This window comes from Acipenser ruthenus, chromosome 16 (genome assembly GCF_902713425.1).
Source record: "Acipenser ruthenus chromosome 16, fAciRut3.2 maternal haplotype, whole genome shotgun sequence".
In the NCBI taxonomy this organism is placed as follows: domain Eukaryota; kingdom Metazoa; phylum Chordata; class Actinopteri; order Acipenseriformes; family Acipenseridae; genus Acipenser; species Acipenser ruthenus.
In genome coordinates, this window is record NC_081204.1 from 7,141,261 (window position 1) to 7,155,548 (window position 14,288).

At 36.8% G+C, this 14,288-nt stretch overlaps 1 protein-coding gene across 1 annotated transcript in view; it reads right to left on the bottom strand.

The window, feature by feature from the left end:
- LOC117412532 (FERM domain-containing protein 4B-like) overlaps positions 1-14,288 on the bottom strand; it is a 56,796-nt gene that overhangs the window by 38,395 nt on the left and 4,113 nt on the right. The gene's annotated exons all lie outside the window — the stretch shown is intronic.

The following is a 14,288-nucleotide window of genomic DNA, read 5'->3' on the forward strand; positions in this document are numbered from 1 at the left end:
TGTTCTTGACTGTCACTAAGGAGGCCAACAATAGTATACAAATGTTTATTGGATATCAAACTGTATTTTATTCATAAAAACATACTTGAGTAAATCATGAGTTAATGCTTTGCGAATAGGGCCCTTTATCTAATTTTTTGGTACATTGGCACATAGCTCACTAACAAGAAAAAGCCATTCTACAACCCTGTACAGTAAGCTAATTACTGTACCTAAGATATCCATAGACAGTATGTAGACTGACTTCAAGAGACATAATGCCCAAATATAATTTGACATTACATTACATACTTATGCAATATATAAAAAAACAACAGGTACCAGTACTATATCTTCAAAAATATACTTCATATGCAGACAACAGAAATAAAATGGTCACAAGAAATCAAGAATGCTGCCCCAATGCACAGAGTGGCTTTGGAGCAGCAAAAGCATCCCTTGTGTAAAATTCAATGCCAAATACTGTCCCTGGGTGGTCAGGTCAGGCTTTGACCAGGCTGCTCATAGTCACTAGCTTTGAAAGTCCAATTAATCAGGTTCCTGCTCTCATGAGATTCCATTTTTTCTGAGAAGCGGGCCTAATATATTCCACTGTAAAAACTATATAAAGAGCATATTTAATGTAGCAGAAGTCTGTGGTTTTGAGCTAAAACTATATGTCTCGACCCAGGAAAAGATTTTTAACATAATGAGGCCACTTGCTAATTTACTAAAATGGTCTGGTTCCAGCAAACTGAGCAATTGAGACAGTGCTAAGATCGCTCCAAACTGATTGACATGTTTTCCGTCCATGGTTTCCAGCATGCGAGACTCCAGAGATGAGAGGCACAGTACTGCATGGCAGGGGGAGTTATACATGGCAGGATTATTGATGTGTAAAGGCAGTTTTTGGTAAGGACATTCACATACTGTAGTTGCCAACAGTGCCTAATTGGCATGAGCCAATGTCATTTTTACTCCTTTTTCTAGAGAACTAAACCTCTTATGATTAAATAAGAACAACAATCTCATAGTTTCATGGTCAAATGGTCAAAGGTCACAACACAACTGGAGATTTGTTATTATTATTATTATTATTATTATTATTATTATTATTATTATTATTTGAACATACTTCAGCAAGTGGAAAACTGCTAAGAATCTAAACACTTGCAAAATATTACATTTGCATGCTCTTTTCCAAATGGGTTTTAACGTTTTGTGAAATGTTGTGATCTTCCCCCCATTCATTTCAGCTTCCTTAACCAAATATTATGTTAGTAAAACGCCAAACCTGATGATAAGAATTAATCAAATAATAACAATGAAACAGTGCTGGCAACAGCAAACTCTTTTACATTTCAAGTGATCAAAAATGAAGTGAATTTATAAGCAGGGTTTTTATGCAAGAAGGAAGGTGATTGGCTGTTTCCTGCACTTTGGAAGTCTGCACTCTATATAAAAATGTAATTATATTGTAATTTATTGTAACCATGCTTTTATAAAACCAATTCAATGTAATTACTTCTACACTGGATGAAAGTCAGTAGCTTTTCACCTGAAAAAAACAAAACAAAACAAATATTTACAGGTACCTCTACATTACAAAATAGACTTACACATGTCTTCATGGGCGTTCCCAGCAGTTGTAGTGGTTTCCTTTGCCTGGAGACACTGTACTGATACCATCCATTCAGGGACTGGCTTGAACAGCACAATTGAGCTTCACAAATCTCCTAAACCCTGCCCAAATTGATGAACCTCAATCCAACAGAGGACTTCTAGAATGTATCTTTGCTGATGACTGTGACCCAGGTTTAGACTGAAAGGCATTCTATTATAATAACTATCCAAGTGAAAAAACATCTCTACGTGGTTAGCATACTGAAAAACAATTTGGATGGTTGAGACTGTCAAAGTTTTTAAAAGGTCACAGAATACACAGTATAATACAACTGAAAGCGCAGAGAGAGTCAGTGTAAGACTGTATTACTTGTTTGAAGGCTGAAGCCCTGACAGGAATTTGTCAGCGCCAGTGTTCACTCATCTTTACCAACATGGGCAAGATGAAACACATCTTACCGAATGAGAATCAGGACTAATAAACTAAAAAAATGAACAATTAGATTGGGCAAATAAAAAATATTAAACATTTAGCACAAAAGGTACGTTCTCAATCTTAAAAAGGTTTTTTTGTATTTGCCAGACAACCTCAGGACAGAAATCAATATTAATCCAAGCTTTAGCAAAGTAGGTGAATCAATAAATGTAGAAAGCTGCACTGAAAGCGCATTGGCTATGGTGCAAAGTAATGGACTTGCATCTGAAACAATATGTGTCAGCACTATTAGATGAACAAGTAACCGGGATTTATTTAGACCTATTTCAAAATGCCAGTTAACACACTTCATCCAATCCAATTCAATTGTTTGATTCCAAATGTGTGACGGCACCTTAATCTGTTTAGTCATGTAGCTCCTGCTGCAGTGTTACATAGAGAGCACACTACTTATAGTGACCTTTTCTGCACACCCCTGTTATCCACTGTGCAATGCACCACCGGAACAGCAGCTGGAAAGTGTTGCAGTTTAAACTCCTCGCTGGCTATTGGCTCACCACTTGATTGTTCCTCAGATACAGTAACAGGTCATCTTTAACAGAGAAGAGTTAATACACTGCAGCACATGAAAGGCTTTTTCATCTAGTCTTCAATAAGCACCTCATTTGGTACTGAATTAAGGTACACTGGGGGTCTGATTCTTCTTGCAATGCAGGTGGAAATTAGTGAAGTACTGTACGTGGAATGCATTAACAATCTGTTCAGACACGTTGGTCTTTATGCAGAGAGGACACATTCAAACAAAGTTATTTTAAAACTAGGATGGCCCGTGTGGTCCACATGGCTTAATTTGTATGCTTTTCGTACTGATATTTGTACATATGCTGTTAATGTAGGTGTCCTGACAACAATGATGACTATGACTGTGCTACAGACATCTGGATGCCACAGAGACTGCACATCATTAAATGTAAGGCCATTTTTTAAAAAAAACATCAATAGAATGATAATATAGAAATTTAAATAACTTGAAACAATTTTTTTTTATGTCACTATGGAAAAGGCGTGTAAAAGACATGACTTAATCTATTTCTTCATTGCCAAGCATTTTATTCATGCTTACCTTACCGGACTTTCTTTTACAATTGAACCAAGACTTTATTACCAGCATATGTATACAACTGGCACTTACAATTTAGGTCAAATGTTTTCATTCACTCAGGGACTCAAACAAATAACTACATTAGATTTGCTGCAGGCAGTTTTAAGGTCATACACAGGGCTAGTTTTCCATAATAATAATGTTTTTAATGCCAGAAAAAGCTGCTTCTTCAAGAAATTGCCCCAAGTAACAATAATCCTTGGTTTTAAACCACATTTTTGATCAAAACAATGGAATGGAATTTTTTTTGCAAAGAACCTTGACTCAAATGAATAAATGATATAAGGCATACTGAGCTCCTGTCTGGTGAAGGAAGCCTGTGAGAGTCAATTAGTTGCTGATAGCACGATCAGTAACTCACATGTCACGACACAGCTGTATCATTAAGCAGCATCCTCAGTACGTGCTCTGAATCCAAAAACACAGCTTAAAATGCAGAGAATAAAGAGGCTGGACCCAGTTAAACTCAAATAATTGAATACAGCACAATCACACTTTCAATAGAATCAATCCTTATTCTGCAGTCTTGTGATTATAATAAAAATATAAACACAGTGAGTGATAGGCAAGGTGTAATGGGAAGATAAGAGGGGTGCTCATTGTTAAGACACAAAAAGCTGTTTGCTATGAAGAAACTATACTGCCACAAACTCTAGTATTGTTCACCTTTAGTGACAAATGCACACAACTGTGTACATGTTTCGTTGTTATATTTTTTCCTTCAAAAAACCTTTACAATAATACCTGCTGTACACAACAGTGTCTACTGCACTTCCCTCTGCTTCCAGTAGATGGCAGCATAATCAAAGCCCCCTCTAGTGGACTCAGGAGAAAACTCTGCCAGGAAGCCTGTATTTTAAAGTCTAGCTTTCATAATCATGTCGGCGGCGCAGGACCAAAGCATTGAAGACTACTGTTACACTATGCTTTGTCATTTAATTCTGGTGACCTTAAATAAATACATTTAAAAAAATCTAAAACAAAATTTATGCAAGAGGTATTTTGAAATACATATGAACGAATGTGCAGTTTCAATGTTCAGTAGTTTATTAGTTTTTTCAGGGATGTCATTCTGAAGAGCTTGCTCTGAAACACAAATCCTTAAACTGTGTCTAATCACGTTTGTACTGTTGTTGATGAATATTTAAATACATATATTAAACAGCTGCACTATCCCAATATTTATACCAGAACATTTTTTTTAATGAAGACGGCATCTTTCTGTTTTTTTATGTTTGTAATTTGATCCAGAACACAGTTACTTGCTCCAAAGTTGTGGAGCTAAATCCGTTTTTTTTTTTTAAATCCATCTTTAACATTTGCATGATGTGAAATAATACCATACCTTTCTAAAGGTGTGTAGTAGTCAATAAGTCAGCATGCCAGGTGTGCCAATAAAAGCAATTTTATGATACGACCAGGGGGTCTACGTTAGTGAACTAAACTGCAGCAGATCCAAACACTGCTTTCCTTTATATAAATCCTGCTGATGCTTTCCCCAATTTGAACAATTTATGGATATCACTTATTCCAAATAAATACAGCATAAAAGGGGTCCACATTTGCAAGTTTAAGGGTGGCAGTATTTAGAAAAGGGTTGCAGGTTTTCTTAATAATACTTTGAATCACGATTTAGACTTTTATTTCAATGTAATGTACCATTTGCATGTATTTACCCACAGATCAATAATGGTCTTAAATTAACCCTGTTGGGTATTAACTTAACGGGTAAGTGTCATCATCAGTGTCTGACACAAGACACAATACAATCACATGGTCTACTGGACCACAGATCAGAATTAATTAGCACAGGCTCTGCCTTGTATGCTGACAGTGCAGTCCTGCTGTGTCTCAGTAGCAGGTGCCTTACTGATGCAAACATGCCTAGAATGAATAAAATGCCAGCTGTTTCCTTTGGAGCTCTGCTAGTGTCAGTGCATTCATGCATCTATGGCTTTCCTTATTACATTTCCTCTTCCATTCCGCTCAACTAAAACAAAAGGTTTCTACTGTTTTCTATAAGACGTTTTAAGCAATAATTGAAATGTGTTTGTCACCGTAAATAAGACAATCACTTTTCATGGACACACAATTATGAATTAAAGTTGATATTACATTATGAAGTAGGAGCAGCTTCTGATTTCATATAAAAGCTGATTTATAAATATACACGGAAAAGCAAAGGATCTGGGCGGATCACAAACTCCCATTTTCCTAATTCAAATACAAAGGATAGCAGGAAACAACGTAGACAGACACAGGCCCCCTAGCCGTTTGGGAGAGTACTACAGGATACATTTATTGTGTCTATCTTTTCTGTGCTTCATGGCAATAAATAAATAAACAGAATAATAATTTGGGTGCTGAGATATGAGGAACCGGCATACCCACGCACAGCTCAGCATTGTTCTTGTTCTATGGCACAGGGATAGGCAGTGGGCGCCAGATCCTCCCTATACACCCTGGGCTGTCATCTCTTTGTGTCTGACAGGGGAAGAACATCCTGAGAGGAGACACCAATCCACTTAAAGAGCCAGAAGAGCTGGTTTCCATCTTCACTCAATAGGAAAGGAATTTCATTTCCGTCTCCAGGGATCACTGATGCAGCCAGCACCTCTGGTACACATGGGGGTCTTGCTTTTCCTGTTCTCTGACACTGGACAGTATTTGTGGTTGTTGAATAGGCAACCAGTTAATCTTCTTTGCCATCCTGCTTCTGTCAGCTGCTAAAATAAACAGGTTCAACAGCCATAGCATCTTACAGTACATTTAATTATATATAATGGTTCTTTCACTGATTGTCATCGCTCATTTCTTCAGAACCTTCTGGCTATTCCACTACTGAGAACTTTAATCACATTAGACAAATACAAAATAAAAGAAGATCTTCACTCGTGCTATCTTTGATCAACAGGGACACTACTGTTATAGTGCAAAACTATTGTATATTAAATATACAACATATTTCTTGTAAATGGACAATCCATATTTCAATAAACCTTTTAAAATACATTGTAGAAGGCTCATGAAAACAGTGATAAAGCAATCTGCACCAAAATCAACCCCCTTAATGGCATTATCATGCCTGCTACAGGAAATGTGATGTCCTTATTTATTTAGTGCACTGTAACTCGATTCTGTGTACTCCCAGAACAAGGTTTGCTTCTTCAACATTTAAGAGGTACAAACTGGAATTTTAGCTTTAGAATTTTAGATTAGCATTTTATAACAGAGTGTTCTCATCCTTTCCTTATCAATTACATTCTTGGCAAATTGAAAATCATTCCGTAACCCAGATAACCTTTGCGATGAAGCATACTGTATTTCTGTGCTGTCAGCAAGGGGACTCATTGTAACATTGTTCATTGTAACAAGCACACTAGTTTTAGAATACACATCAATTTTAACAGTTTATTCACCAGAAAGAATACCGTTGCTCAATTTATAACACATTCCAAGGTATTTAAATCATTCTGATCGATGTTGTCTGGCCCAATATTTAATCTATAACACAGCAGCATGTACATTTCCTGACATCATCAGACAGTATAAAGTCTGAAAAGCTTTCCACCAATCAATAACATTTTTCACAGAAGAGCAAATTCACATTTCTTAAATGCTGGTTCCACTAGAGGGCAATATTAGCCTCACTACATGACAGCATACAGCTGCACAGGACTAGTTATAGTGGTTTTATGGGCTTAGGAAATAGAAAAAGTACAGACTTAACCAAATAAAGTACCTGAACCTACTGTACACAACCTACAAACTCTATGTTAGACATAAAACAAGTATAGTAACTGAACTACAGTAACTTGTGTACAAGCTTAATTTACTGTGTATGCTGAATTAAACATCTGTTAAATTGGCACATGGTACACATAGCACAGCATTATATATTCTATGGAAACAGCTGTAGTGACATTATCACTGGAGCTGCAAATACTTTCTGTGGTAAATAATTCACAGTTCTTTATTAAATATCTGTCTGGTCTCTGCTGAAACCACTAACCGACAAAATGCTTCAAGACAGGCTTTCTATTAAAAAGAGCAAAAATATGGTGAATTTCAAGGAATTACATTATAACATAACATTGATCGGAACTGTGAAAAAAGTAAAAGCACAAATTGTACACATGATAAGCACAAACAAGGCTTTGCCATAGTTTAGTTGGCTATTATCATTTGCTGCTGAAATTTTATATTGACTGTCAAACTACATAAAAAAAAAACGTCCAAACGTGAAATTGTTTAATCAGATGCTGTGTGAAACACTTAGGTCAAACAGACCTATAACATGTTGCATAACAAGGTAAACCTCTACTTCAGAAGTGAAACAGTCAGTGTCTTTTTCCAGTAAGCTGTCACAATCATCTGTCTGCCCAACAAGTCTGATGCAAGATGACAGTTACATTAACATCATTTTCGTTTACTTCACATAAAGAACTATTAAACTACATCAGGTCCAGACATGCAAGTGAAGCAGCTGCTTATAGAAGCAGGCCTGATTCTGCCTGTTGACAGCTGTGCAATGTAAGTGTGCATTAACGGCAATGTGGGGTTCATGCTGGGGATTTAAATCTATTTCTCTTCAGAGCTGTGACTGCATTAAGAATGCTTTCTAATGTGAGCCTTATTTGCTATTTTAGCATTCATGGGTCATATACAGTTATCTGGACCCTTGTCCCCGTTTATTATTTCCTTCAGCCACTGCATGAATATGTAACAGTCTTTAATATTAAACTAAAGGCAAGATGATAAAACTTAAAAATTAATTATAACTTGAAACTGCAGTGATCCCATTTTCATTCCTCAACCTAGATAAATTAACTTCATAAATACATGCATAGTACATTGAATCTGTGACTTCTCCAAACCTACTTTGTGGTATGCCAGGCACGCTTTTACTTGGGCAGGGTAGAGGAGGGGATTAGTTTTGCAAAACAAAGTGCCACTGCCGACCCTTGGAAATGTCTGTTTTGACTGGCATTAAAAACTCTGGTACATATGGCACCATTCTCTACCCTCTGAACAGCTGTTGGACTGTAACATATTGGGTGTGTGCAACTACCACACACTGTGACTTGAAAACACAATACAAATCATGTCCCATGGACAAAATATTCTCCCATCAATTTAGGCATCCTGGGAATTTGAGGTTTATAAAAGGATTTACATTTGATGTGGTTTGTTTTGTTTTTTTTTCCTTTTTTTCAGCTTTCCTGCAAATTTCAAGCCTATTAATTTAATTTGCCTTCCTGAAAACCATTTGTTGTTCTCCAGAGATGGCCAAGAATATCTTAAATTATCAAATTAAGTTTTCATTATTCTGCTCCACCTGAGGGTCCAGAAATGGAGGTTTCACTCTCTGTGCTGCATGAACAGCCCTATGGTGAAACACGCCATTAGTTTTAAAATGGCTGGCAAAATGTTATGTAATGCACAGTATAATTGTGTACAGATGGAATTATTACATAGCTACTACATGTGTGTTTTTAAAGCATACAGTATATCATTCGCCTAATGTGGATTATAGTGGATTAAGTAATACAGTACCTGCAAGGATTTCTGCAAAGGAATACATATCTGAATTACATTTCAGTTAGAGGAGTGGTTCATACAGGAGATATGGCTGGCGTTCCAATCAAAAAACTCACTTTGATATATTAGTTGATATCACTTTATATCAAATGTTATAATTCAGTTTTAATAATTTGCAACCACATACATACGATTATCAACTGATTATAACAAAATCATACCATGAATTTTTAAGTAACACAATGTGAACACATATAAAAGGTTCAGATGTCGTCCTACATAATAAATGTACTCTCTGGTAGCATCATCAACAACAAAAACACTGAAAACAACAAGGTTAATTTCATGGTAAAGCACAGTAAATGCGTAGTACACTAAAGGAGGCTAAATGGCTGTGAAACATTCCAAATATATGATGATCCTGTCATTCCTCTCAAGTTTTCTCATGGCTCAGTTTCAGGAAGATAATTACTTTCTGACAAAAATAAATGTTTAGTCTCCTGCCAGTCACTTTTGTTGACTTGTGGCTTTACACCCTCATCATTCTAAATGTTTAAAACCTGTTCATCACGTCTTTCACTGGGCTTGATTTTATCCAGAAATGAACCTGGGAAACAATCCAATATCCTGCAGCAAACCATAGCCATCATTAAAAAGGTGTGCTTCACTAGAATTAAAAGTAAGCTTAGTGGAGATCAACATCTATACTGTACAGAGATGCACAGCACACAATTACATGGCCGAGAGCAAATTCATGAGCTGCATACAATGCAGGAACTAATTGTCTAATTTGCAATCACTTTGAATCTTATTTTAACATATGCTCTTAATTTTCTAATTGATAAATCCTTTTGATGAATGTTAGTTTCAGTTTTGATGATGTAAAACATCATGTGCTTTGTAAAATACTAACATGCGTCAGAGAATCATGGGTGCTTCCTTGACTTGACTTGACTGTTGTGTCCCTGCCAGTAAGAAAAACACTTTTCCAGTGACAACAACAAAAACAAGACCTGACTGTTTCAGTCTGTGGAAAGATGTTTCTCTTAATCTATTTACAGAATTAAAACAACAGGAAGAACGATACTTCCTGGGTCAATGGAGCTCCTAGCCAATAGAAGCACCCGAATATCTGGTGGTGGGGGGGAGGCGGTCGTCTTCCTCTTGAAGAAACAATCCAAGTGGAACTTGATTGTACCACAACAATTGTAAAATCATCACTAAAACGTACATACAGTGTGCAAATGTGTACACCCCAGGTGATAAACAAAACAGTGAACACTTCCTGGCAGTCCGTGGTGTAGAATCAATCATTCATTCATTTTAAGAAAATAATTGGTAAATTGCAAGTCCTGCGAAGGGGCTGTGATGGGACATTTTCATCTACCTGTGTCAAGTTTGTTATTGTTTTTCTCCCAAGAAGCCCACGCCTTCACTCTTCCTGCTATTGTAACACCATTGATTCCACTATTCATTACAGGGTAAGGAATATTAGCACTAATGTGCTAAATTAGTGTGCTAAATTCCACAAAGGACACCTGTTCCCAAATCCTTTTCAGAGGGGTTTGATGCAAGATCATCTTCACTATAGCTAATGAGAATGATGGACATAAATATATTTATTTAAAGGCCGAACAGGATCATAAATGCTTGTTTTCATTTTACATGCAGATATGTGATACAGTATTTCAGCAAAACTACATTTGTAGTAAATATTACAAAAACACTGTTGTTATGTGCTTCACTGCACATGCTTGTTTAGTTGCCCGGTATTCAATTTTAATATAAACATTCATTACAAATAAACAGTGTCGTGTGTTAGATTTAGATTTCTTTACCACAGTATAAGAAATGCATTTTCCTCCTTGCAACTAAGCAGCACATTTCCCCCATGTGAGCGCCCCTGGGGCAGGTGATTTTACTCCCCTGAATGACTGTCGTCACTCTGTACTCTATTGTTAATGGTGACTGTAGACTTTGTCTTTGTGAGCTGCCTGCAGTCTAGGGGGGCTCCTGTCAACAAAGGCTGGCATCCAGGCATCAGTCAAAGTGAAGATACAGATCGCCCCTAGCTCTACAGGATGCACTGAAATCTGTCATACAGAATCCTGCTGGAAGAGCCACTGTCCCTCTAACATGAACATGCTGCTACCTGCAGAATTATAGCCAACCAGCAAAATGTCTACAGTGTACCAGCTACCCACAATGTTTGGGCATTGTCTCCAGTCTACTGATCGGATGTCTTGCTCCAGTCTTTGGATGGATTTATAAAATTATGGTATGAAAATATAATTTTCTGATGAATTCAAACTAAATAAAATACTGTCATCAGTTTACAATGAATTTCATACCTCTATTAACAGCTTTAATTACAGGAACTGCCTAGTTTGGTGAAAAGCTCTCACATTTTCTGATTAATTAAACTTTAAGTCACAGGTTTAATAAACATATCAGCTGTGGTCTGTGGCTGATATTTTAACAATTTGTATCCTTTAAAAAATGTAAAGTAGTTGAAGAATTAATTTGCTCGTAATAAATCTTTATATTTTAATTCCACCCTTAATCCGCTAGATTCTTGTTTCAAAAAGCAACTGCCTACATCTTTGACAAGCTGTATGATTATCCATACATTCTGTAAGTTGTTAAATGTATCTTCAGCAATAAACCTTGTGGCTTATACTTAATACTGTCCAGAAACAGGCAGTGTTCCAATAATACAGTATGTTATCATGGGAGGGTTATCATGCAGAATCTAGGGCCATTATGGGCTGCTATAGGTGTTTAAATTGTTCTGGAAGGCCACGTACAGTAAACACTTTTGATAGTGTTCCTTGTGAAACGTCAGTAATTTCTGCAATCTTGGCTGCTATCAGCACTTTGAAATTCTCTTAGATCTCCTGTATTGTCCATTATGAATGGAACTGCCTTGCATTAAAGATAGGAAGCTTTTATATATTACAACATACGTTACACGGACGCCATCTGTTAACAAACCAATCAGTTATGTGACCCCCCTCCACCACCACCAACACCCAGCCTTTGTAGTCTCAAAAAGAAACACTTTTTTATTCCTACAGCTTTAACTGATGAAATTGTATTTTGTACTGATAATACATGTGAATAGGTTGCAATAGGAAAGCACAATTATCTGTAAATATTGCCTTTTGGATTTTGCGTAACCAAATATACTCCTTAAAATGAAACCGATAAAGAAAAAAGGAAAACTGAGTCCATTGTTACGGTAAGAAAAAAACAAATACGGCAGTGATGGAATCCAGTTTCAGATTCAACAAAAGAGGTCAATATGATGTAACAATATCCTGCTGAAGAGAGATTGTACACCTATTGTTGGCAAATGCTACTCCACAGTCTGAACAATCATCTCAGTCTGAGCTAAAAGGAGCCTGGCGGCATTAATATTTCAATAACAAGCATAAAAATAACACTGCTAATCAAATGGGGAGAAAAAACAATCAACTGGAAAACTAATTTTGAAAATACAGTCATTCCAAATCCATTCCGATAGGGTCAATTTCTTTTTTTAAATTAAACAGCCTACTGTGGTTTTGTCCTTATTGAGGGACAGGTCAAAGTAAGGACTAAGAAGGCAATTGTTTGGGTCTTCCCTTATACAAGTTTTCTGTGGTATGAAGTCAAATCTAGTAAAAACATTGTGAAAGCATACAGTAAAACACAGGCAAGTAAGGTAAATGATATATGCTTGGTAAAGCACTGTAAAATATATATAAATAATGTAAGGTATGGTAAATGTTGATATGGTTAAAAATACTGTGCAAATATGTCATGGTTAACTTTGATAAGGGCTCAGTCATTCACTGAGTGGGCATGTATCAAATGCACACTTCACTTAACATCATGTGGTCTGTATTGTGTGTGGGATGTTCCATATTGGTTGCCTATTGCAGTCTGTTCCTTTCTCTTATCACTCATCCTCTGCTTTCAGATACGCGAGTGCCTAAAAAGCACTAGATCTGATCCACAAGCTCTTTACGAGTGCAACCACTAGGGTATGAGCATTACCTCCAACAACCATGTGACACACCTCTTCTTTAGGAGAGTGGATGGAGGCACTGCATATCTGCTATTCCAATGCACACACTGCACTTTCCACACGCTATCGGTTCTGAAGAGAATACTCAAGTATCTTTGTTACAAACAGGAATTGTGACCCACCCCCCACCCCCCACCTTCAACTCATTTCCCTTAAGAATGTACAAAAACAACCCACAAGGGAAGTTAACCATGTTTTCAGACCCTTAGTTTTATCCGGTAGTCTCTTGCTATGCAAGATCATTTTGTAGCAAAAAGGAAATGTAACTTTACCTGGCCATTTTTACTGTTACTTGTACCATAAGAAAGAGATATGGAAAGCAAATGAATATAACTAATCCTTTTCATCTATTTTCTTTAAAGCCACACAGATTTTACTGTGTTCCAGCAGAGATCTTTTCTCGTGGGACTACTGTCGCATATAAAAAAAATACTTTAGTGCTATACAACGAAGTACTAATTTTTCACACAGATTAACCGAAGAAATACACTATATTATGGTAACTTTGGAACACCAAATGTCAGGAAGTAAGTGTCATTGCCGCCTATTATCTTACATTTCTGCTCCTGTAGGATGTTGCAGTCAGTCACCTTCTATAAATAAACACACCAGCTGATACCAAATGCTTAATTATACTGTATTTCAAGTGCTGAAATGAACAAACGTGCTATACTGTAATTCTAATCACTTGCATAAGCAATTGAATTACCTCGAAGACTGACTGAAAAAAATAACCCCACTAAATCTGAATAAAGAGCATTACTGCATCCTGCATCACTAAAGGACTTCTAGGTAAAGTTAAATAAATGTATTGGTTGACGAGTGAATCAATGGTATTTCCCTCACAGCTCTACAATGTCGGAATGAGTTTTAAAATACTGCTTTAACCCTGAAGGTATTTGACCCCAGCTATCTTTGTGACTTGGTGTTAGTATACACCCCAGGCATGCTGCCAGCCCTTGAGATGCTGCTCTACTTGCTGTCCCAAGAGGGTAAATCTTGGGGGTGGGTGGAAGAAGACCTTCCAGTTATTATGCCCTAAATCCTAACAAAACGTACAATACATTTCTTTGGGATGCTCATGCATGGAAGGTATTTTTTACTTTATTTTTTATTCTTATATACACTGTTTACTTTCTTTTGGGAGGTAAATTAAAACTGATCAGGAATAAAGCTTGGTAATGTGTGAACCATTACATGCTTACCGTAAATGGCAGCATTAGACCATTCTACTTGTGAAGGGTCAAAACAGGTCAAAGCCATTACTTTCCTTGAGATAATACTGAAGCAGAAGAGGCCCTATTTATTTTACAGATCTTTCCACTGCATGTGCTGTAGAAATAGAAAATGGTTTCACTTGAATCATTACCTGTAAGTATTAGATTGCCTTAAAAAAGTGGTTGTCTGATAAGCTAAATGAATTACTGGATGTGTTCCTGTCAAAGACTCCTCCCCAATTCTGAACAAAATCCCAT